The sequence below is a fragment of the Malaclemys terrapin genome, chromosome 7 (genome assembly GCF_027887155.1).
Source record: "Malaclemys terrapin pileata isolate rMalTer1 chromosome 7, rMalTer1.hap1, whole genome shotgun sequence".
NCBI lineage: Eukaryota > Metazoa > Chordata > Testudines > Emydidae > Malaclemys > Malaclemys terrapin.
This window is the reverse complement of record NC_071511.1, coordinates 35415638-35440987: the sequence shown is the minus strand read 5'-3', so window position 1 is coordinate 35440987 and position 25350 is coordinate 35415638.

The window sequence follows — 25350 nt, the reverse complement described above, 5'->3', positions numbered from 1 at the left end:
TGTTCTCAGATTGCAAACCAGTGACAGTGATAATTCACCCAGCAAGCAGAAAAAACAGCAAAAAATGTTTATCCTTGGGAAATGTAAACTGGCGAGATTCCCCTATGCTAAATACATAGACACTATAAGGTTAGTGTCAATGTGAACAAGTTTCACTAGATTCAGAATACAGGCATTCAGCCAATTAAGAAATTATACAATTAAATTTTTTGTTAGAAGTTAAATTCCCTACCTAGCAAGTTAAAAATCTGTCTCTGAAGCTCAAGAACTGGAATTGAAGACTGGAACATCCTGGTATTAAATCTCTGAAGTAAATATTGATAACAAGAAAAGCATACTCCTACAGATTGAATAGTATATGTGTAGAAATCCCCCTGTCCCCCTCCCTCCTTAAAACTGGCAATATGTTCATTATTTTCAGCCTGTAATTGCTGTTCCTAAGAAGGGTGTGTATGTTTAGTGCCCCTGGGCACCCTAAATATTTTCTTCTTGGCAACAGATCGTCACCATTCTGTCTGCATAACTACTATGTGTTTAATAATACCTGAACTTTGGACAAGATTCAGATGTCAGTTACACTAAAATAAATACTGGGTGAAATCCTGGCTCCAGTGGAATCTATGGCAGTTTTGATGTTGCCTTCAATGAGGCCAGAATTTCATCGTTTGTATTACCTTAGTGCCTCAGGGTCCTACTCTTATACCAGGACCTCACTGCATTAGGTGCTGTGCGAACACAAAAGAAAAAGACAATCCATACCCATTTAATGCAGAATGAAAGCCTTTTTATACTACTGTCATATAAGAAGAATTTAACTAAACATACCCTCAAAAAAGTCAGTTAATGTCCTCTTCAGTACTTGAGTTACGTTTTCATGCCATTTTCTTATTTAAAATCAGAAATGGTTGGATAATTAAAACAAACCCTTAACAAACTAATTCACAAATATTTTTGCAAATAGAATCTGAGTTTAATTATGGTGCTTTATGGGGTCATGTATTATTAAGGAGTACTTGTATAACTGTTGTCTATTCCTGAAAATGTTGATGAGTCTGCAATTTTTAACATGAATGATTTTTCTGAAAATCCGTACCAGAAAGTGCAGTGTTCAATATTTGCTGTTCTCCAGTTAAAATGCTGTTGAGGCACGGTGCAAGGCTGATGCTATGTGAGTTGGGTAATCAACCACACAATATAAATAATGAATTGCTTGTTCATTCATTTAGCTTGTAAAAACTGAGCTCATTGACATCATTAGTATCTGTTGTGTAAAGTCTTTTAATTAACTTAAACCCTTCAAACTGCGCACATGACTATTCATGTATTCCTGCCACTGTTAACCTTATTTATTTGTGTTACTGAAGTGCCTAAGTCTCTAGTTCATGGACCTTGTCTTCCTTCCACTATTCCCACTGGTTAGGCCAAATTTTTGCATCCTTACTTGCTGTGTTAGCACCTCACTGTGGAGGACTTTTCAGTGGGACTTTCAAATAGTAAGGTACTGCTTAATGTAACAGTTCCAAGATCTGATCCTCCTTCGGTTACACTAGTTTTTTGCATCTTGTAATTTTTTAAGGCCAGATGCTGACAGCTTTAATCATGTCAACTAATATCTTACTCAATAAGTAATCCCATTGGTTTCAATGGGACTGTCTGAGGAATAAGGTACTGTACAATCTGAGTAAGGGAGACAAAATCTGGCCCTTAGATTGTAAACGCTTAGGGGCAGAAACTCTCTAGTTAGGTGTTTGTACACCATCCTGCACAATAGGACTCTGATATGATTGAGTCCCTCCACTAATATAGGTGACAAGTGTGTGTGTGTGGAGGTGGGGTGGGGAGTTAAAATGATCAAACCATAGGCTGAAAACTATTAATCCATATAATTAGTGAATACTTACAATTGACTGACTAATGCTTCCAGTGAAAATTATGTTTGGTTCATGAGTAATTCTCTAACCCAACTATACTTTGTTCAGAACGATACTATATAAAGGTTTAGCAGTGCTTTCTTCAATTAGCTCTGGAGTTTTATTTCTAAACTCTCTTCTTGTTTGTTGGATTTTGTTTCTTCATGTCTTCTCTTCTAGTTTTATTACTATTTATAGGTTTGTTTCTTTGAGGCGGTTAAATTGATGATTAATTTAGTCTCACTGTGGAAAACTGGTTGTACAAGCTAGAGCAGTAAAGAGGAAGGTAGGTGGTATACAAGTTTCCTCAGCTCTATTGAAGCACCCCAGCCCTACCTATAGCATGCCTGCTGCTAAAGTGTTTTTCTCCTAAAAAGGGAGTGCTGAAGAATCTCTCAAGGGAGCTAGCTTATGTGGTGTTTAGATGCGTGTCCACTTCAGTATAGCCATTCACTGCCAATGCTGGGTCCAAGCATGTGCTCAGACATTTCATGGGCTGCTGGTGGCCTGAGGGTATGCACATAGAATTTGGGCATGAGGAAAAATAGGAAAAAACAAGTCCCCTAGTGGCAGCTGATGATTCTCAAAAGATAAAAACCATAGAAAAGGATTTTTCCAGTTTACATGTCTGTATTTAAAGGTTTTTCTTTCCATACAAGGGAAGGGAAAGGGGTCTAGTTGAAAACAGAATCTACTATTTCTTACTGACCAGTTGGGCTATTACATCTCATGAATGGTGACCAGTATCTTCCTTGGATTGTTTCATAGACTCACAAATGTCATTCTCTGAATGGCTAGCAATGCAAGAGGTGGAGCAATGATACAATGGACCCTGTGCATAGGTCTGTCTCCTTTGCAGCACATTTCAGTGCTTGCCATAGGTATTTATTAATACAGATATAGTACATGTAATATGTTCCTTTCTATTGAATTCTTTAGTCCAGACTGTCTGAGACCACTGTCTGCAGTGCTTGGCTTTGTAATGTTAGAATAGTGTAAAATTGCATGCTTACTGTTTTGTCTTGGAATTGAAACTTTTTTCCATTCAGTAACTACTTTTGGACAGTAATGAGTTTTATGGGATTGACCTTGGTCATATTTTAGCAAGAGGTGCTGTCATGATGGCAGTTTCCATCACATACAGTACTACCAGACACGGAAGAGATTAAATATTTTTATTTCCTGTTCTATAACTTCTTGTGTAATTAATAATTTATGATTCCGTCTAGGTTCATGAGCACGCATGTCATTTAAATATTTTCCTTTTCTCCCTAAAAATCTGCATTCCATAGGGTTAGTTTGGTCATTCAAGATACACCAAAGCAAAAAACCCTGGTCTGAATATACCTTGACTTTGGGGATGTCTGAATTTTTGTGGCTTTAGTCCATCTCTACTTGTATTCCTTGTATGGAATCTGTAGACCAAGCATATCAAAAATTGAAATATTACTTCTACTTTCACCTTATAATAAAGGGGCCAGCCAGTTGTATGGCAGCATAACACCTCCTGAACATCAGCTATTAAAAGATCATCAAGAAGTCTCAAAGGAATTCTCCTGAACTAGTATAATCATAGTAGATTGATAGAAGCTCCCAGGTCTTGGATCCAGAAGAACTTGTACAAATGAAGTAGAATGTTTTGTTTGTTTTTGTACATACTTCATGATCCATCAATAGATGGCTTGGGAAGGATATGAAAAGGGGATATATCATTCCATTGTTGATAAGCTGTTGGATTCAGTTGCCATACTTCTATTTAAAATTTTAGCTGTGGTAATATCCTTTAGATCTATGTTCGAGGAATGGATGCTATGCTTCTTTGAAATGTTTAGGTTTTTCTTTGGGTTCTGAATACTTTTTTGACAAGAATTTTAACTGAAATGAAGGTTGAATTTGTGGTACCAAAAGGTACCCACCCCTTCATTCATGAACACAACATACAAAATAAAAGCTCTGTCCTGCAGTCCTTGGGCAGCCAAACTTACCATAGAATTCAGTGGGAGGTATGGATGCACAAAACATGCAGCATTTTCATAGGATCGTTACTGTTCAATGTTGTTGCAGGATATGCACAATAGACTGATAATCTAAGAATATAGAATAAATATTGCCCTAGTTTAGTTTAAAAGAGACACTGAACCTAAGTAGTATTAACTCATATTTTTGTTCTTATCAAATGTCAGGCATTCTTGAGGATTTGGCAGGAGGCCGTAATCGCTGAAGCTGTAGATGATTTATCGCTCTTCCTTATATACAGTGAAGTAATGATATGCCAGCTGTATTGCATGTTACCTTGTGACAGTTTTACTCCAAATCTGTATATGCACAGACAAGGAGGCATGCCAGTAGCCTCAAAATTTCACCTAACTGTGGTAGGTTTTATCATTATAAAGATTCTTTTTAGCAGGGCATGCAGATCTGCAGTTGCTAAGCCAGCAAACTCCTCCTTACACCATGAATAACTGGTCTCCTCATTGTGCTCCTGCATTGTCTCTCTTCTGAGTGGCTTTTCAAATCATGATATGATTGCTAGTATCCTTTACGTGCATGGCTGCAGTTGCTCATAGTTACGCAGCTGACTGGTAAAACACAGGTTGGTACATAATTCATTACGTAGAGGGCCAACATTATTTAAGTACTATTTCTCAAAAGTTGTCTAAATATCCACATCTCTTGTCTTTTTCTCAATCAACAATGGTTCTCAACCTCTTCTCTACCAGCACCCCCATGTTATAACAGAAAAAAAGTTGGGATTCTCCATCCCATCTAGCTGTAATAGTCATGAGCTTCTGGTCTTGTCTGATTTTCCCCACCCTCAGGCTGCAAAATGATTGTTGAGTGGATTTCACTGCTAGACTAGGTTGCACAGGAGAGAAGGAATACATAGCTACTTGGCTCTCTTAAGCAAATTAGATCACCATTGTTTGTGCTTCCAGTTCCCTGTGCCACCATTTCTATTCCATTACTTTATACTCGTGTATCCTTTACACTAGAACAGAGTTGTAGATGGTAAAATCCCCAGCAGTGTGTGCCAAATCTACACCTTGCAGTACCTGTTACCTTTGGGAGGCATTTATTTTATAGTCTTGCAGTTGGCAGCTATCCAGCTTACTCACTGTGCTCAATACTCTCTGCATAGCCAAGGGTGATGACTTCCTGGTGGTGCCTCCGCCTAGTAACAGTGTTCCATGTTCTTTCTACAAACAAACTGACCCCTATGTATCCAAGAATGTATTCCTCCAGACATTGATAGCAAGCCTATGTCTAAGGGCCTTTCAAACCCGTATGCACAGTGGTTGCCAAATGTGTCTGCAGACAAAATTAGGAGCAAAGTATAAAGGCTAAGAGGCTTGCCGGGTAGACACAGGAGTGAAGAGATAATACAAACTCTTGTGTCAGGAAGGGTCCGTGTCCCCCTCTTGTAGGGAGGTTTGAACTAAAGTCAGTGTAAGTGACTTTACATAAATGCAGCGCAGTGTACATGGACAAGAACAGTGTTCCACCCACTTTGGAGACTTCACTCTTAGGAAACATCAACAATGGAATTTATAGCCCAGTCAGCTATCCAGACAAGGAAGGGGTGAAATCTGTACCTCTTATGTTCCCTGAGAGTCTTGCCTCTGCTACAAACTTCAACAACAAACCTTCAACACGCTCCTGACCCCAGGTTAGGAGGAAGTTCATTCTTTCACTAAAGACATTCTATTACAAATGAAAATATAAAAATCCTCTTTTATGCTGCTTTATCAGCCAGTCCTTCATAGTGAATATGAATGGTTGCAGGGCTATATGCCATCCCACATGAGTCAAGCATTCCTACCCTTCATTGGTTTATCCATGTCAATGGATGAATCTGTTGACAGGTATTGGAGTTGGTTTTACAGTTAGTAACAAAGAGCCTCAAGTTTTTAATCTGTCAAGCAGGCTGCATTCTCTTTTTCTCTTGGATAGGTTTTCCTACTGCTGAATAGGACAGGATACTCCTCAGTTTCACTACCTCATAACTGTCTCAGGGCTGACCTGTTCCTGCTTCGGAAGTATCTGCATGTACTGTTAATTTCTCTTCATTGTTAAATTCTGGCAATATACTTGGCTCTGTGTAAGACAAGTATAAGCCACTGAATTAATGAGAGAAAGATGAGGTTATAACCTCCAAAAGTGTTATTTGCACACAGAAATTAAAAAAAAAAAGAGTAAAGTTGCCTTGACTTTTATCAAGTGGAAGGATCTTTCACTCTGTACTGGCACTGTGATGAGGCATTGAAAGTTTAATGACCCAAGTTGCCTGAATTGTAATGCATTTTCTTGCTGCTGTTAAAAATATTGCAAAACCAGAAAACATCTAACATTTTACACTGTATAACTTGTCAAAATGAGTACCTTAATAAACTTCCACTCTCCAGGAATCTTTCTGGCCTCTCGCAGGGATCTGTATTATCGCCAATGTTGTTCAATTTATATTAGAATGATCACCTTATACTGGATCTTGCACATTGGTTTATGCAGACAACATATGCCTCAGCACGCAGTCACACTCCTTTGACATACTTGAGAGTGTTCTGAATGCAAATATGGTGGCTATGGCCAATTGTCATTGGTGGCACCTGATACCAAGTGGAAATAAGACTGTGTTGAATGTCTTCCACTTACATTATGCACAAGTGGGCAGAGAGATGAACATAGTTCTCAATGGTCAGCAAACAAAGTTTGATTCACACTCGGTCTATCTAGGTGTCACGTTGGATAGAACTCCTCACATATTGAGACCATCTTACAAAGACAGACACTATGGTCAAAACGCTTAACAACCTGCTCAGAAAACTGGCTGGAATGACATGGGTTGCTAATGCTCAACCCTTATGCACTTCAGCCTTGGCACTCTTTTTTGCTCAGCATCTGAGTATTGTGCTCCAGTACGGGCTCGCTCATCGCACACAAAGATGATTGACATACAACTCAATTCCATCATGCGTATTATTTCAGGCACACTTAAATCTACTCATCTACCATGGTTACTGGTTCTCTGCAATATTGCTCTGCCCAATATTCACAAAAAGGAAAGCGTGATGAAATTGTGTGATATGCCACATTTACCATTAATTAAAGACTTGTTTAATCCACCACATGGTCATCTGCCCTCATGTCGTCCATTGTGGATAAGTTTATGGGGTGAGGGATTTACAGTAGTGGATGTGTGGCAAGCTTCATGGGCCTCAGAGAATGTGAGAAATAATTATCTTGTCTTGGACCGCACTGAATGTCAACTTGTGTTTGATTTACGCAAAAGCAATGAAGCCTTCTGAACCAGTTTCGTACCGGACATGGAATCTGTGCTGCAGCAGAATTTCGGTGATATTTTAGACACAGTCCACTATGTCAATGTGGGCAGCCACAAAAATGAAACACATTGTTAAGAACTGCGAAATGATTCAACTTCCTGGAGGTCTTTGTGCCTTGAACATCGTTGATAAGAACATTGTGGCTTGGCTTGACCAGATTGCATATGCCAGATAAATAAATCTCCAGGATTGCATGGTGGTGTAAAGAAAACATGTATGCTGCTCACAGAAAGTTTGTAAGAAGTCCTACAACTGACGGCATTAGGATTGCTGTCAGATCTGTGTTCAGTTGCTGCTTCTAGGTCACTCATATACTTCTCTGCCTTATACTGTTTCATCTGTTTGTTGGGTATCATGAACATCACTATAACGTCAAAGTAAAATTCTATATCAAAATGTTGTCCCTTTTTGTATGCTACTGCTCTACATATAAAATAGCTGATTATTCTGTTGTTGAAATTGCAATCTAAATAAGGTGGCATGATGACTTTATGCTTGTAATGCTGCATTTGTATTGATTCAGGTTTTTGGTGCATTATTTCCCAACATGTACATACCTATGAAAATTATGGTCAAAACGCTTATTTGGATGAGGTGGATCTAGTTAGCTCAAGCCTAGCTACATTGGTGCCTGTCATCCTAGAGCATGAGTCTTGCCTGCTATGGGGTTATTGACAGAGGATATATGCCAAAAATATAGTTGTGGTTGGGAAGATGCTGCAATAATGGTTAGTGCAGAGTGCTGGAAGAAAAGATTCTTGGTTCAGTTTCTAGTTCTGTCAGTCACTGGCTGTGTGACTTTGGATAAAACATCTCATTGTGCCTCGGTTTACCCATTTTAAAAATAGATAAAATATGTACTTCCACCCAGGGATATTGTGACACTTCATGTATATGTTTTAAAATCACTCTGTGAAAGGTGCTGTAGCTTAAGTTCTCTGGGGCCAGGACTGTGACCTAATTTGTCTTGTAAAGTGCTGTATATATTTATGGCCTTATAAAAGTATTTAGTACACAGAAGTGCAGGATATTGGAAGGAAATACACTAGAGCTAATGGGGCACACTATCTGATTTTAGGAGATGTTTGTCTACTCCTTCTATCGTTGACTACATCTTTGATCAAATGAGTGCACAGTAACTTTTGAACACATTGGGCCTGATTCTGATGTCAGAATGGTGTACATTTCTGGCTTTCGAGGAAAAAAGACTGATTATACTTCTAAAAAACTAGTCATTCATGCCAACAGAAGGTTTCAGAAAACTCTTGTGAGAACCAAGGGCCAAATCCTGTTCCTGAGGACTCTAGACTTACAACAATGTAACCAAACCCCGAATTTGGACCCTGGAGTTTTTACTGCTGTAAAGACTCCACGACTAAGTCAACAATGACTTAAGTAAAATAAAGATGATCTAATAAAAGATATTACCTTACCCATCTTGTCTCTTAAATATTGAGGCAAGTTATATGTTGGTGTAAGTGGGTCCGAAAACTGATATAAAATGATTAAACTATTACACATTTGACATTCATTGGGTATACAGATTAGACTCTAGCCCAAGGTTTCCCTGGCACACTATCACTGCAGAAACTGAGAAGTGATCCAGTATGCAGTGTTAGATCATAGTAGATGTTTCAATACAAATGTTTTTCAACACTAAAAATGGCGTGCTGCTTTCATTACAAATCAGGACCTTCCTAGATCAAATAAACAAGATGAAACAAGCAGGCAGTGCATGCCTACCTTTGGGATTGTCCCTGTCCAAGGAAAGGTTTTTAAACACATAATCCATTTTTAAATAAATTTGACAGTTTTCTGTCAGAACAGCCAAAGTTGCAGATCCAGCCTGGCCTTCCCTGCAATCCTGTTCTAGACTAATAGGAATAAAAATCAGAGCGGGGAGAAGATTTGCATTTTGTTTCCCCTGCTGTACTTGTTGCTGATGCTCTAAACTGGCATATGTAGAGCGATGACATTTCATTGTGCTCCCATCACCTGACATGAACAGACAGGCTTTCAGCAAATTAGTCTTGCTTCAGGAATATTAATTTTTCTAAATCTGCAAATACAGGTTGTTGTCTGTCTGTTTTTGTTGAAGGTGATTTCTAGAACAGCTTGCCTTATCTGACAGCATTGTAAACACTGCTAAAGCTGTGTCAGGAAATAACACTTTTTTTTTTTTTTTATTCCATAAATGTTTTTTGGTTTGTTTTTGACAAGTTCAGCATCGTGTGCCTATACTTAATAACTTCATCGGTATAGGAATCTGTGCTCATGAAATTCATAAAATGTATTAAAGATGAAGCAAGTTGGGAGAGAACTCAAGAATCACAGTGATGAGGGACTAATTCTAGTTAACTTTTGGGAAAGAATGTTTTCATTAATATCTAGAAGGATGGTCATGTTAGGGCACCAGCCTGGGACTTGGGGGAGATAGGTTTAATTCCCTGCTCCACCACAATCTTCCTGTATTGTGTGGGGTTTTGTTTGGGCGGTAGGGAATAAACTCACTTAAGGTTTGTTTATACTGCTCCACAACTGAGACTATAGGAGTATAATAGCAGTGTGCACCAAAGTACTGCACTGAAACTCCCCCATATTGACACTGTGGGCACAAACTAAAAGATTACACTTATGCAAACTAGGAACCTTTTTCATTCATATCCTCAATGCCCACATAGGGGAGTTACAATGAAACTTTGGTGTGCATTGCTATTTGCACCTGTGTGGTCCAAGCTGTGGAGCAGAGTAGACATGCCTTAGTCTCTTTGTGGCTCAGGTTCCCATCTGTAAAATGTTTCTGTATCTCACAAGGCAGTGGTGCTGGAACAATTTTTATAGTAGGGGTGCTGAAGGCGGAAACCATGTATTGGGGTTATTACTATTCCAAGCCAAGGGGTGTGGCAGCACCCTTAGTTCCAGCACCTGTGTCACAGGGTGTTGTGAGGATTACAGTCTTTGTGAGGATTAAGGTACTCAAGTGCTATGGTAATGGGGTCCATGTAAATGTCTAACATATTTGCTGTATAGAGGGCCAAATTTGCTGAGAAAATTAGGGTATCATGAGTACGCTGAAAGGGTGGAATTTTTTTGTTCTGTTGCTGTTCGCACTCAATCTGGGATCACATGCAAGACACTATTTAGTAGGTGGTGGGAATACAGGAAAATAAAAGCAGAAGAAATACTATTCTAAGGCTTTATTTCTGAGACAGGGTTGAGTACGCTATTATAGCAATCATTTTGTAAGTAAAATGAACATGGTAGATCATCAAAATGGCACATATAAAAATTGCAGACTCAAGGGAAAATGTCAATCCCATGTTAAGATGTGATTGACTAAGAGAATCAAGTAGGTGGTGGGGGGCGGGGAGAAGGGCTTGGCATTTAAATGATCAATTTTGAGAGAGGTTTTGGTAGCTTGCTTAGCTTCCATCCCAAATTTATAAACCAACCATTAGAATCTCAGGCAGGAGAGAGAGAATTGTCTTTTTGTCCCTTTATCTAATTGGTTTGATCTAAGTGTGAGTAGCACATCTGGTTTTGCAGCTCATTCAAAGTTAGTATTTTGTTCTCCCTTTTTGGATAAGAGGGAAACGGAATATGTGAAGACTTTCAAAATCTGCTCTGTGATGCGAATCTGGAATAATTTAATTGAGGGCAGTTGGAATTACTCTAGATTCACACCCATGCAGCAAAGATTAGAATCTGTGTTTGCTAAGTCTTGCCCTATTTGTAAGGGAGGAGGTACGGGAAACTCCTTTATAATAGACTGAGTGGTTTGAAGTGCGACTTCCTGGAAATATTCACTTAGCATTATCTATTTAGAATATCTTGAATCATTGGAATGTATATTCAACTTTCAGGCATACAAATGTCCAATTTTTCACTTACACCACCCTGTGCTAAATCATGTGGTCTAGCACTGGCATGGATTTAGGATCCAGTCTGCTTCCATTGAGCTAAATAGCAAAAATCCCATTGGCTCTAAAGGAGTAGAACTGAGTTCAAGCCCTTTTGCATGCCATTTTTTTTTTTTAAAGTATAGCTTCATCCAGTTCCAAATCTCCCAGGTACTGCTGAGGAAAACATAAGATCTAAAAATGAAGTTTAATTTATGGACTGTTTATAAAAAGATGTTGCAGGAATAAATATCCCTTAGAATAGGCTGTATTCCACTTCCTCTGGGGTGATTCCACTGAAATCAATGAAGTTTCTCCGGTGTAAAACTACTGTAAGATCATGCTCGGGCAACAAGTGTTTTGGCTGCCCATTCTGATTTTATCAATGACTGGCAAATATTGCTATTGAGCCATCATTTTCAGTTCATGGATTTCTGACGTCACCCCTGGAATTTTCTTCTAGTCCTTTCTTTGTCTGCAAGGGCCTGGTTGTACTGTAAAGCAGCTCCGTGCCAAGTTTCTTTGTTTCAAATGAAGGATTTAAATCATCTAACATTTCGAAAACATGTCTAGAAATCAATACAGGGGATTAGCAAATCAAATCTAATTGTATTCAATGCAATAACCATAGCACTGAAAAGTAATGTACCAAACTACCCTGTCAGTCAAAAGTGGCAAAGAGAACTAAGAAAAACAAACGTTAATAGAAGCAGAAACTATGGGCCAAGACTTCAGCTGGTGTAAATCTGTGTATCTCCATTGAAGTCACTGCAATGTTGCTGATTTACACCACCTGAGAATCTGGTCTAGTGGTGTGGCCTTTCAAAATGAGAGAGATGCCCAAATCTGTAGATTGTAGAGCCAAAAAACCCACAAAATGTGTGCCTCTGTTTCTATAATAAACTACATCGAAACCCTCCGGCTAAACATAAAACTTTGGAGAAGCCTAGATCTGAACTCTGTAGTTTGGCATTTAAAGGCAACAAATGGGAATAGACAATGCCTCCCACTGGAGAAAGTGAGGCATCTGAAAAGGCTGGAAGAAAATCAGTAATGATTGGAAAAACAAAGAAAACTCTCTGATCAGAAAAAGTGTCACTATCAGAGAGGGAGTTTAGGAACCTGTGCAAACCATTGAAGGAAATAGGGTTGAACAAGCATAACTGAGGGTAGAACTTGGCATTTAGAATCTCTTATTATTGGGGGTGATGCTCAAAGGGGAAGGAACCCAGCTTGACCTTTAGATTTCAGGCTCAATTTCCAGAGCTGGACTGGAGGTCAGGAAACATGTTTTATTTGTATGCTGTCCAGATTTTATATTGATTCACTGAAATACAAGAAATTTGGACCATCACAATGTTACTTAGAGACATTTTCAGAATACTGTTTCAGGTCTCTCTTAGTTTAAATATAACAGGTCTGCAATTGCATGAGGAGAAGTCTTTTTCTGCATAAGTCAGTTATAGTATGTTGTCAATCTTGCAGGCTTCTAATGCTTTACCAACAATATCTGTGAGCTATAGAGACCATTTTTCTAATGGCTATGTGATGTAATTAAAGTCCCAATTTCCTATAAGCCAGTCCCTGCCATCACCACAGCCCCAACATGTGAATGCAGTTAATGTGATGCATTATCCATACATAAACAAGGATCTATTTTCATGAACCTCTAAAACAAGCCAAAAACAGATAATTGCATGAGCTGTGTTAATAGCCATACTCATGGTGATAAATTGCAAACACTCTTCTTTTTTATTACTAATCAATTGCTTCAAGCTAACAGAACAAAAGAAAAGTCCCCCTGTTTTCGTCATTCTGCTGTGGCGCTAAGTGACCAAAAACAAAGAAAAAGCAGGAAAAGACTTTAGGACTTAAGAGCAGGCCCTTTAACCCACATTTTCAACACCTAGCTAAGGAAGGCTTTGGTGTAACAAAGGTTGATGACTGATCTTTATGCTGCTGCTCTGTGTGGTGCTGATCGCACTACCTGTCAGCAAGCTACTACTTTTATATAAGCAGAAAAGCTTTCCAACTTGCCTGTTTCTGAAACTAGAAACATACCCTTTTGAACCTAAGTTTACAAACTGCAGCTCAGTATTATTCACCAAGTTTAAGGAAGTACATCGTGCCCTTGACATTACAAACAGAAAGTAAGAACTAGAAGCTTTGATTCTATTTGAAATCATTGTACTATGTTTGCCTTGTCTGAACTCATGGAGCTTTATGCACAGCAGCACACTGGGAGTCTGATTTACATGCTTAGCTTTTCTGGAGTGTTTTTTGACCTGTTCAATGCTTCACCCAAAAAGTTCAAAGTTATATCTAACGTCCAGGGCTTTGGTTCATTCCCATCTCAAGTTCTGGGCCAACTTGCAGTCTAAAATATTGACAGAATGCATGTTTAGAAAGAAAACCAGCCAGACCCCAATGTAAAAACGTGTCTTTCCCCTAAGGAAACACGTCAAACTTTCATTTGGACAAACTTCACTCTCAAACAAGACACTTTGAGTAAACATGCATGCACACAAACAACCACCAAAGTGAGTGTCAGTCACCATCCTCATGCTGAATTTGGTGCCACAGCTCAATAGGACTAGGGTTTGTTTGGAATGGAATATGGCACATAGTCTTCATGGCAACTTGCTATGGCCACTCATCATAGAACCACTCAGCAGGTTTAATGATTTATAAACTCCTCCTGGGGCCCAATCCTTCAGTCCTAATGCTCAGCTAAGTCTCATTAAGGCCATTGGGAGCTCTCCTTGGAGAAGAGCTGTAGAGGATCCAGGCCTTACATTTTATTATATTAATTGGCATTTTTAAATATTCAGGTCATTGTATACATGAAAAAGATACCCTGAATAAATATTAACCGCCAGATTGTTCAGTTAGTGCACTCAGAACTGTGACTGTGTTCAGTGGCCACTTTGTATGTGCAGTGCTTGCAAGTTAAAATCCAATGTAAACATATATTTTATGCAAATCTAAAAATGAATGAAACTAAAAAGGAAATTAAGGAATATGCTATAAAGGCCGACATATTAAATTTATAGGAACACTGTAAATGTGCAATTATGTGCAATAAATAGACTATACTGGTCTGACACAGTTCAGTGAAATACATTATTTTAAAATGTCGACCTGCTGTGGCAGTTCAGAAATCAAAGGAACACTATAATTTTCCTTTAATGGGAGCTAATAAATATAAAGCAGGATATGGCTATTGACACTGATATCTTCCTTGTACAAAACAGAGTTTTCTGAAATATATTCAGAATAAAGTGAAGAGAAAGCAAGGAACTTTTTCAACTTTCATTTTAATATTATATCATGTCCTTATAAGAAGAAATCTCAAAGAACCAAAAATATCCTGAGACGATTAAAGACGCTATAAATCAAAGCACATAGGTAACATTTATATTTTGGCTTTCTGTATTTGTTCTTTGAACTTCAAAGTATGATATTCAGTCTGATGTCACAAAGGTGTATTATCCCCCAATAATGGGTAACCTTTGTGATACCTCAGTTATATTTCTGAGCTCCATTTAGTCCATTCCGCCTTCTGAAGTCTGAGAGGATGGAAAGAGGGGCTTGCAAGGACAAGAATAGTACACGCTCTACCAAATCCTTGTCTCTAGGAACCTTCTATTGCCCTGAAAAGAACTATGGAACTAGACATTTTAAAAAGTACAGTGGGTTTTGAAAACTCTTTTCACAGGGCTTTTGGCATAACTTTCTGACTTGTATGTCTTTAGTTTGAATTTAGTAATTTTCATGTCTGTTAGTGACTACTGCTGTGAGGTTTGGCAAGCCCTTTGCTCACAAAAAGTACTGCTTTAGAACAGCTGTGTATTTATGTAGATGTCAACAAGTACCCTCAGTGGCCTTCTGATCTGGAAGAGGTATAACAATGATCATTTATTTTATATAGCTCCCATCTCCTAAAACGTTCTAGGTACTTTTACAATAAGATAAATACTAATTAAGAAACAGGTTCTGCAAAATGCTGAACTCACTATAGTAACTTTTGTAGATATATAAATTTGTTTTGTTGACAAACACAATAATAATCTTCTTCCAAATGGGAAACACACTGAAAGCTCTTGGGAGAATCCACATAAATGTTTTGTTGCTCTAATTGGCTCATTTTATTGTAACCCATTAGAAAACGTATTTATTTAAACTTTGACATGACTATACAGTATAAAAAAGTAATATTAGTGATTGTTTTGCCTATAACATTTATGATTAATTACATAACAAGGTTTGTAGACTGCCTGAGCCTAAACTGGTTTTTTTAAATGGAATTCTATTTAAACCTACTTCTAGTAAGTTGTCGTGTTTATGCTCTTCCTCGTGTACAGTATAATAGATTCTTTAAACTTTGAAAGTGAGTTGTTGTGGCCTAAAGTAACAAATCAGTTTTGGAATGCATGCTGTCTGTTGTAAATGATTTGGAGGTAATAAATTTTCTGTTACAAAGCAATAGGCAGAGTTTTCATAATGTTGAACAGTTTAGACTTGTCTTGAAGGGAGCAATGTCACTAAAGTAATGCACTGGTTCCAACTATTTGTTATTACAAAAGGTGATTTTCTTTTTCCTTAAGGTAGAATCCTCATCAAATTTCATGCTTTGCTGTAACTTGTTTTATTTCATATGTTACACAAACAAAAATATTTGAGTAGAGTTGGGGAATCTATTCCTTTCTTCAATGTAAATCATCTTATGCTACTTTGGAAAATTCATAAATATTTATCATAAAAAGAACCTATTTAAAGTGGCTATGCTGAGCTCCTCAGGATTTTATTACTTTTAGAACCTCTATGTTTGAAACTGAAAGGTTGAAAACTACAGTAACTTGTATGGTTTTGCTTTGTTACCTTAAATTTAATTTTTCAGAACTGTACTTAAGTTCTGACTCTGAAATATAAGATTATAGAATTCTCTCCAACAAATAGATGTTAAACTAATTCTGATGTTCCTAAAAATTCTAGATTTTAAACTTTGATATGATAGTTCCAGCTAAGTGTAAAAACTCTATTTTTATGGACCTGTTTTAATTTCCAATATCCATTTCTCTGACTGTGAGGTAACACACATGATGCAGTCTGTCTGAACATCCAGTTTTAAAGAATATTAAAATTGAGAGATACAGGAAAGAAAAATTTCTTAATAAGCTACAACCATCTGAACAAGTAACATTCCTTTACTGACATTTGTTTCCCTGCAGGCTGTTATACTGCAGGGCAATTAAGCCTAGAGAAACAGAGTGAGTATACCTCTTAATTATAAAGAAGACAGAATGTCTTCTTTAAGATTTTCTTTTGTTTGGATACTTCTGTACTGGTTCTGAGGGTTATTCTTGATCAGTTAGGAAGGTGAGTCTTAGATATGATTTTCTTTAACCTATATCACAAGCAACTTTTCATTAAGGCCTCTAACCTAGTTAGTAAGTTAGTCTTCTATTGGTTGGGGAAACAGTTATACTTAGGGTGACCAGACGTCCCGATTTTATCGGGACTGTCCCGATATTTCCTTGTTTGTCCCGCGTCCCGACCGACATGCGGTCGGGACACCGGACAAACAAGGAAATGCCCCGGAGCCTAGAGCCCGGAAGTGCTCGCACCCCCCGCCCTGACTCCGCCCCCTCCTCCCCCGATTGGCTCCCTCCCCGAATCCCCGCCTCTTCCCCAGGCTCACCATTCCCCCTCCCTCCGCAAGCGCTGGAGGGAGGCCCGGGAGACACAGGGGAAGCGCGGGGCCGGGGTGAGTAAGAGTCCGGCCTGGCCCCGAGCAGGCAGGACTCAGTCGGGTGGTAAGGAGAGGAGGGGGCGGCCCGCGGGGCCAGGCGGCGGCTGTTGTTGTCCCCCTGGGCAGCGGGACTCGGGAGCAGCCGCTGCTGCAGCTCCCACTGCCGCGGGGGAGGAAGCGGCCATGGCGCTTGGCGGCTGCGGCGCCTCCGAACCCCCCGAGCCGGGGCCTGCTGCAGGGACCCAGCAGCGCGTACGCTGGGCCCAGCCCCTGGCCAGTCGTGTCTGGGCTGCTGCCCAGCTGGTGCTATCCCGCGGCGGCCCGGGGCGGAGGCATCGGCAGGCCAGCCCCGTTCGTTCCCCTGCGGGACGGGGGGGCTGGGGCCTGCTGCCCCCACTCCGGGGCCGCCGCGGGATAGCACCAGCTGGGCAGCAGCCCAGACGCACCTGGCCAGGGGCTGGGCTGGGCGCAGCGTGCGCGCTGCTGGGTCCCCGCAGCAGGCCCCGGCTCGGGGGGTTCGGGGGCGCCAGAGCTGCAGCCGCGGAGCGCCATGGCCGCTTCTTCCCCCCGCGGCAGTGGGAGCTGCAGCAGCAGCTGCTCCCGAGTCCCGCTGGCCGGGGGTGAGAACAGCTGCCACCTGGCCCCGCGGGCCGCCCCCCTCCTCGCCCTACCACCCAACTGAGTCCTGCCTGCAAGGGACCAGGCCGGACTGTTACTCACCCCGGCCCCGCGCTTCCCCTGAGTCTCCCGGGCCTCCCTCCAGCGCTTGCGGAGGAAGGTTTTTTTTTTTTTTTGGCCCCGCCCCCGCCACGCCCCTCCCCCCGCGTCCCGATATTTGTCTTGGGTGATCTGGTCACTATATACTCCACCTAGTATATTTAACTGGAATCTTCTAATGTAAAGAATCTAACTGATGTATTGAAAACTGGGTTAAAATTCTGATCACTTTAAATTCTCCAGGGTTTCCTGGTCCTTCTTCCTCAAAAGGGACCATTATGATAATCTAATCTGACCTCCTGTATAACACAAGCCATAGAACTTCTCCCAAAAATTCCTTGAGCACTTCTTTTAGAAAAAGAGACAATTTTAAAATGGTCAGTGATAAAGAATCCACCACAACCCTTAGTAAACTGTTCCAATGATTATTCTCACCATTACAAATGTATGCCTTATCTCTAGTCTGAATTTGTCTTGCTTCACCTTCCAGCGATTGGATCATGTTCTACCTTTCTCTGCTAGATTGAAGCCCATTACCAAATATTTATTCCCCCATGTAGATACTCGTAGACTGTAATCAAGTTACCCCTTCACCTTCTTTTTGCTAAGCTAAATCAATTTGTGGTCCTTGAGTCTATCACTATAAGATGTTGTCTACTCCTTTATTCATTCTCATACCTCTTCTCTGAGCCCTCTCCAATTTATCAACATCTTTCTTGAACTCTGGGCACCATAACTGGACACACTATTCCAGCAGCAGCTGCACCACTGCCAAATACAGAGGTAAAATAATTAACTTTTCTGCTCCTACTCAAGATTCTCATTTTATGCATCCAAGGATTGTATTAGCCAGAGATAAAAGTAAGCCGGTACGCCCCGTACCAGCAAGAGCGTACCAGCAAGAGCCGGTGCACCATACTGGAGCAGCGTACCAGCAAGGGACGGTGCGCCGTACCGGGGTGGCCCGGCTTCCCCAGGCGGCAATTTAAAGGGCCTGGGGCTCCCAGCAGCGGCTGGAGCACCAGGCCCTTGAAATTGCTGCCAGAGCCCCGCTGCTGGAGCCCTGGGGCAGCGGCAATGGGGCTCTGGGAGTTATTTAAAAGGCCAGAGCTCCCGCTGCCTCTACTGCCCTGGGCCATTTAAATAACCTGCCACTGGAGCCCTGCCGCCGCTACCCCAGGGCTCCGGGGGCTATTTAAAGGGCCGGGACGGTAGAAGCAGGGGGGTCCTGGGTCCTTTAAATAGCCCCCAGAGCCCTGGAGTAGTGGCAGGGCTCCGGGGGCTATTTAAAGGGCCCGGGGCTCCCACTGCCTCTATGGCCCAGGCCCTTTAAATAGCCCCTGGAGCCCTGGGATAGCAGTGGCAGCCAGGGGCTCCGGCAGCGGTTTAAAGGGCCCAGGGCAGTAGCAGCGGCCAAGCCCTGGGGCCTTTAAATTGCTGCCAGAGCCCCTGACTGCTGCTGCTGCTACCCTGGCAGGGGAGGGGGAGGGCACTTACCAGTACAGGGCAGCCGGGGCTGGCTCTGACCCCCCCATCCCCGCCCCTTCTGCCCAAAGTTATGTCAACACTATTACCTTTATCAACCAAGCTTGTAATCTCATACAAAAAATTAGTTTGACAGGTTATATTTTCCATAAACCCACATTGATTTGCATTAATTGCATCACCTTCCTTTAGTACATTATTAATTGAGTCCCCTGTCAGCTTCTCCATTATCTTTCCCAGGATCCATGTCACGCTGACAGGTTTATAATTACCTGGATCATCCTGTTTTACACCTTTTAAAAAAAAATTGGCACCCCATTAGCTATCTTCCAGTCTTCTGGAACTTCCTCGGTGCTCCAAGACTTACCGAAAATCAACATTAATGATCCAGCAAGCTCCTCAGCCAGCTCTTCTAAAATTCTTGGATGCAGGTTATCCAGACCTGCTAACTTAAACGTCTAGCGTTAGTAGCTTCTGTTTAACATCTTCCAGAGATAAAAGTGGAATCAAAAGTGTGTTATCACCATATGATGAGACTGCATCATCTGCTTTTCCCCCAAATACAGAACAGAAATATTTATTGAACTCCTGTCTTTTCTGCATTATTATCCATAATTCTACAATTTCCATTTAGCAATGGATCAATAACATTTTCAGGATTCTTTTTGTTCCCAATATATTTTAAAGTTCATTCTTATTGTCCTTAACTCTGCTGGCTATAGATTGCTCCTTGTCTGTGTGCTTCCCTTAACAATTTTCTACAATTCCTGACTCTTGATTCATATTCATTACTGTTGACGTCCTCTTTCTTCCATTTGTTATATATATGTGTGTGTGTGTGTGTGTGTGTGTGTATGTAATATATATTACTATTCAATAGTAATGAATATATATATATAACTGGATTTGCTACCCCTCTAACCTAGGTTGCATTTTTTTAAAAAACATCACAGCCTCTTTCCTCATTTGTGGATTTGGGGGCATTTAGTAAGGTTCTTAAATGATTCCCAATTATTCAAACTTTTCTGGTAAAATTCTTCCTCTCCACTGATTTAACTCATAATTGCTTTCCAATTTGTGAAATTGGCCCTATTAAGTAAGTGTGTGTGTGTGTATAATACATAGAAAATTACTGATCTGGACTTTATTCTGTGTGCGCATTGAAAATATGATCAAGTCATGATCAGTTCCTCTTTATCTGTAAAGACAAGGTCTAATATAGAATTCCTCCGTGTTGGCTGCAATACTTTTTGAGTTAGGAAATTGTCATTTATAATATTTAGAAATTCCAAGGGTATCTCAGTACCGGCAGCACGAGACTGCCAGCATATGTCACTCAGATTGTAGTCCCCCAGAATCACAGCATCTTTTTCTCCCACGCATTATAGATAGGTGCATAAGGAAGTGATCATCTCGTTCACTAGTGTTCATTGGTGGTCTGTGGCAGACACCAACTAGTACCCCATCTTGTGTTTTATCTGTTAGGACATTGATTCATAAGCACTCAAGATCACGTTCTTCCAAGCGATCAGTGACTTGGAAATAGGTAATGCCATGTTTTCCATAATGTCCCTCCCCTATCCCCTTTTGCCCACTAAATCCTTCCTAGATGGGTTATAACTATTGATTTTATCATTCTGAGAGAGTGAATTATTCCACCAAGTTTCAGTAATATCAACTATGTTGAATTTATGCTCCTAAATGAGCAATTCCAATTCCTCTTATTTGTTACTCAGGCTCCTAGCATTAGGTTATAGTCAATCCAAGAATTTCTTCTCTTTATCCCCTTTGATTGTAGGGAGCAGCCTGCTTATGGGTTCTTGTGCGCACTCCTGAATTCTAAGAAATAAAATAATGTTACATGGCAACTTCCAGCAACAACAATATTGTATGTATTTTTTAATCAACGTCTGCTTCTATACTATGAAATATAACACTAACAATTTCTATAAAACTATAGCCCTGTTCAGAGATCTGTCTGTCTTGGGCATTTTTAAGGAACCAATAACGCTGCTGTCCAAACACCAAACAAAATGAAGCAGCATAAGGGCTTTTCTACACTAGAAAGTTGCACGACTTTAACTATACTAGTGTAGTCACAAGTGGTACAATGCCTCCCCTAGTGGGGACACAGTTATCTTGGTATAAAGCAACAGAGGGTCCTGTGGCACCTTTGAGACTAACAGAAGTATAGGGAGCATAAGCTTTTTTTTTTTATGCTCCCTATACTTCTGTTAGTCTCAAAGGTGCCACAGGACCCTCTGTTGCTTTTTACAGATTCAGACTAACACGGCTACCCCTCTGATACTTGGTATAAAGATTATTTATACTGGTATAACTATTCCCGTGCAGGAAGGGGAATAACTATACCAGTACAAGGTGAGTTAAACTGACACTAGGGCTTTTACTCGTATAACTACACCCCCGTGACCAACATAGTTATAACTGTAACCCCTGCTTGCTTGGAGTGCCACTCTGTCTCCCTCTAGTGGCATCTAAGCAGCTAGAGATTGAGCCTGCTACAGCCTTGGCTAAAAGAGGTGTCTTTTTACCTCAGGCAGTAAAGGCTCATGCGTTGAGCTCAAGAGATTTCAAGTTTGATCACTGCTGCCAACACCCTAGTGTGGGTTGGCATTACATAACAGAATAACTTTAAGTGTAGGCCGGGCCTACGAGTCCAGAGCAACTGGTGTTTTCCATCTCTGAGATGGACTTTTAATTCTCAGTGTTCAGTGTTGATTACTGTTGTAGCAGTAAGATGCCTTGAACAGTTATAAACAAAGTTGAAGGAGGAGTGGTGAGCTGAAGAGCATGTTATGCATTTCAGTGTAAAGATGTCACATGGGAAATAATATAATGAAGACACTTTAACAGTGTGTGCTGCACTGGGATGTATTGTTCTCAAGACCACTGCTACCTTTTGATGCTTGCAGGATGAAGGGCTACCCCTGGTGTTGGGAGGGTAGCCACACACCTACTGGATTCTACAATTTCTTTAACAGACTTCACAAGGGTCTTGCTAAACTTCATTATTAAATGGCTACATTTTTACTGGTAACTGAAATGATGGCCCCAAAAAGTCTATCTTTGGAAGTGCATGCTAAATTTTATGATTAGGATAATACCACAGGACATACAATGGTTCCTCCATGGGGTAAGTTGGCTATATGTATTAAAGCTGTTCAAAAATTTCCAAATGTCAACTTTTGACCAAATAACGTACATTTGTTGTAAACGTCAAGAACAAGTAACCCTGTTTTTCAACCAGCTGTAGAGATGGTGGAAAATTTTTAAAATTACAGTGAAAAGGGGGATTTACCTTTCAAGAAAATTCCCCTCCCCCCTTTTTTACCAGCTTAGTTATGTATCATTATGAGGGAGGGGTTGTCTTCTTGTAGCACACCAGATAGTAGCTACTCTTACAAGTCAAAAAGTCAAGATAGATTCATGGACATATCCAATTTTTAGTTATGGTTGTTTCTTCTAGGTATCAAATTTCTTATTCAAATATCTGTGTAAATCATGCATGATTATCATATATACAATATTTTAAAGTGAGACTATCCTAGGAAGCAGTTATCCAAGTAGAATCTAACAGTATGTATATACTAAAGACAGGATGTTAAGGAAATTTTTGTTGCATATTAAAGAATGAATAAAGTGCTATGTTTCTAAGTAGGGATATTATGACTGCTCTTTTGGATTAGTCACAGAGCCCAGTCATGCAGTGGTTAAGCAAGACTTGAGTTGAAGTCTGTGGAGTGATTTGCTTGTTTAATAACTGCAGGATGGGGGAGAAGGCACAAGCTTTAAATTTAGATATTTGGGGATTTTTATTTTTATGGGGACTGTAAAGTTTGAGAATGTCTTTTTTTAAAAAAAATTACATCACTTCCTCCTCCCCCTTCCTTCTTAACACACATGCTCATTAATCAGCCCAGATAATCTGTGAAAGGCAACCATCTTGCCTGTGATACAGTGTGGGATACTCTGGGCTATTTCTGATGGCCCTCCTCTGCTACTCTGCAGTATGCTCTGTCTTGCTCATTGCAGGCCAGTGTTACTCCTAGTGCTAAAAGGACATGCTAGAAATTTGCATTAGTATTATTTGATAAGATAGGACTTCAGTAAATGCTACACTGAGGTGGGGGAAAGATTTTTCACCTGCAGTTGTCATCCTTTAATCTTCCTCCATTTTAATAAGTTCCCTGCAACTTGTGCGTTTCTAGAGAGGGAAAAGAAAGTGTGCACGTTGACATTTATAAATATTTGATGCACAATTCCTCCAACTGCCATCTAGCTGCTGTTTTTACTGTAGCAGTTTTCAGAAAAAGTGTCAGGATACTCACAGCAAAGAGCAAAGGATATAAAAACAATTTAAAAACCCCATTTTAGTGTAAATAAAACAGTGAATGTGCACGCCTAATAAAAGGCAGATTTTTAAAACCTAGTGTAGTGGGTGCAGAGCACCAAAGCTGAACTTTGTAAACTTGGTCAACTCTCCCAAATCTTACTTATTTTTCCTTGTAGGAGGGAGACAACCAGATTTACTTGTGTGGTCCTTTGTGTTCCTGCAGTGTTTTGGACCTCTTGTTCTTTATTAGTTTTCCATGTAGCCAAGATGCAGCTCTCAAGGTTCTCAGTGAAATTACTTAAGGTGTTACATCATATCCACCCTACAAGAATTCCCAAACATCAAAAATTGGTATTTTTAAAAAAGACCAAAAAATGGAATGTCTGATTTACAGCCTTGACAAAAATGTGACCCTAATTATGATATTAACTATATAAAATAGTTAAGATATTGGATTAATTGGATTAAACTGTAAGAAATGTCAAGTTAATAATGGTGTGGAACACTGAAATGTTAGTTATGATTTATGCTCTAAATTTTATGAAGTTTCTGATATCCTAAAGTAAGAACTTCAAATATTTGCATACTTTCATGCCCAATGCCATTTCATTTGATTGTATGAAAAGAAAGTGTACATATAAGTAGAATATTTGGACACAAGTGGCTAGTATACTATAAAACTGCATTTATGTAATTGACAAGCAAAGTTGCCTACTGAGCAAACAAATTAAAAATGGGTGAACTAGTAGGGAGGGCAGGAATGTGAATGCATTTTGCCCAGAGCTTTTGTTGACTCCTACAGCTAACCTCTAACTGACATGTTTGGTTTAGAACTCGTTTGGAAAAAGGTGTACCTTTTTTTTTTTTATAAGAAATGTTTTGTTGAAATTTTGGAAAATTTCAACCTACTCTAATTTGGTTCTCTCTACTTCTTTGTGTGTCCAGGACTGACAGATGGAGATTTTGCAAATAATTTTTCCCCATTTTTCAACTGTATTTTTAAATTGTCCCCTTTTTGTTGAAATTTTAAAATGCTACATCAAAACTCAGAAAATGTTTGACCAGCTTTACTAAAAATGAAAGAGCCCGAACCCTGTGAGTGGTTATAGTTACGTTACTTAATGTAGAGACAACAAATAAGCTTAAGTCCCAGAATACTGCACTTTACTGCAAAAAGGTGCAGGATTCCTCCCTTTATAATTTTTGCTGTAATTTAAAGCTGTTAAAGCACACTTCCCTCCAAAAAGTCCAGTACACATTCATTCTGCAAACAGACTGTAGAGCTCTTGAGTGAGAAAAAGCAGAAGCCAGCCTGTCATGTAGGCATTTTTGTTTCCACATTTTCTTTATCACCAAATAAAGAATGTGTTTTTCATTCACACCTACCTCTAACTTTATGTAGCCTAACCAACCCTTCAGTGCATTTAAGAGGAGTAGAGGTGTCATGCTAATGATATGTTACTTTTTCTGCCTTTTTGAAGGGCAATTTAAATTGTCTTCCTCAGGCATGGCCTGCATTACTGATGCTAAAATGTATGCAAGTAAGTACTGTAAATGGATATAGTGTAGGAGTAAAGATTTTGTTCTTAAGATTTAGTAGTGATTTTTTTTGTCTTATTGAAATATAAATTGCCATGGCTGGTTAAGCCTACAGAGTGTGTTCTGTTCTTATTAACACCTCTAATGTGAAGTCTTTTTTTCATATTCAAATGACTTGCATGTTACTAGAATTGCTTCTCAGAATCTCATTTAAACAGAAAGGCGCTGAAGGGCTTGCCTCAATTGTTTTTCAGTTGAAAGCTTATTACGTTTTTTTAATCTTATTTCATCCTTTTCTAATACTTTGGAACAGAAATAAGTAAAGGCAAGTAAAAATTGAGCCCAGTGTTGGCTT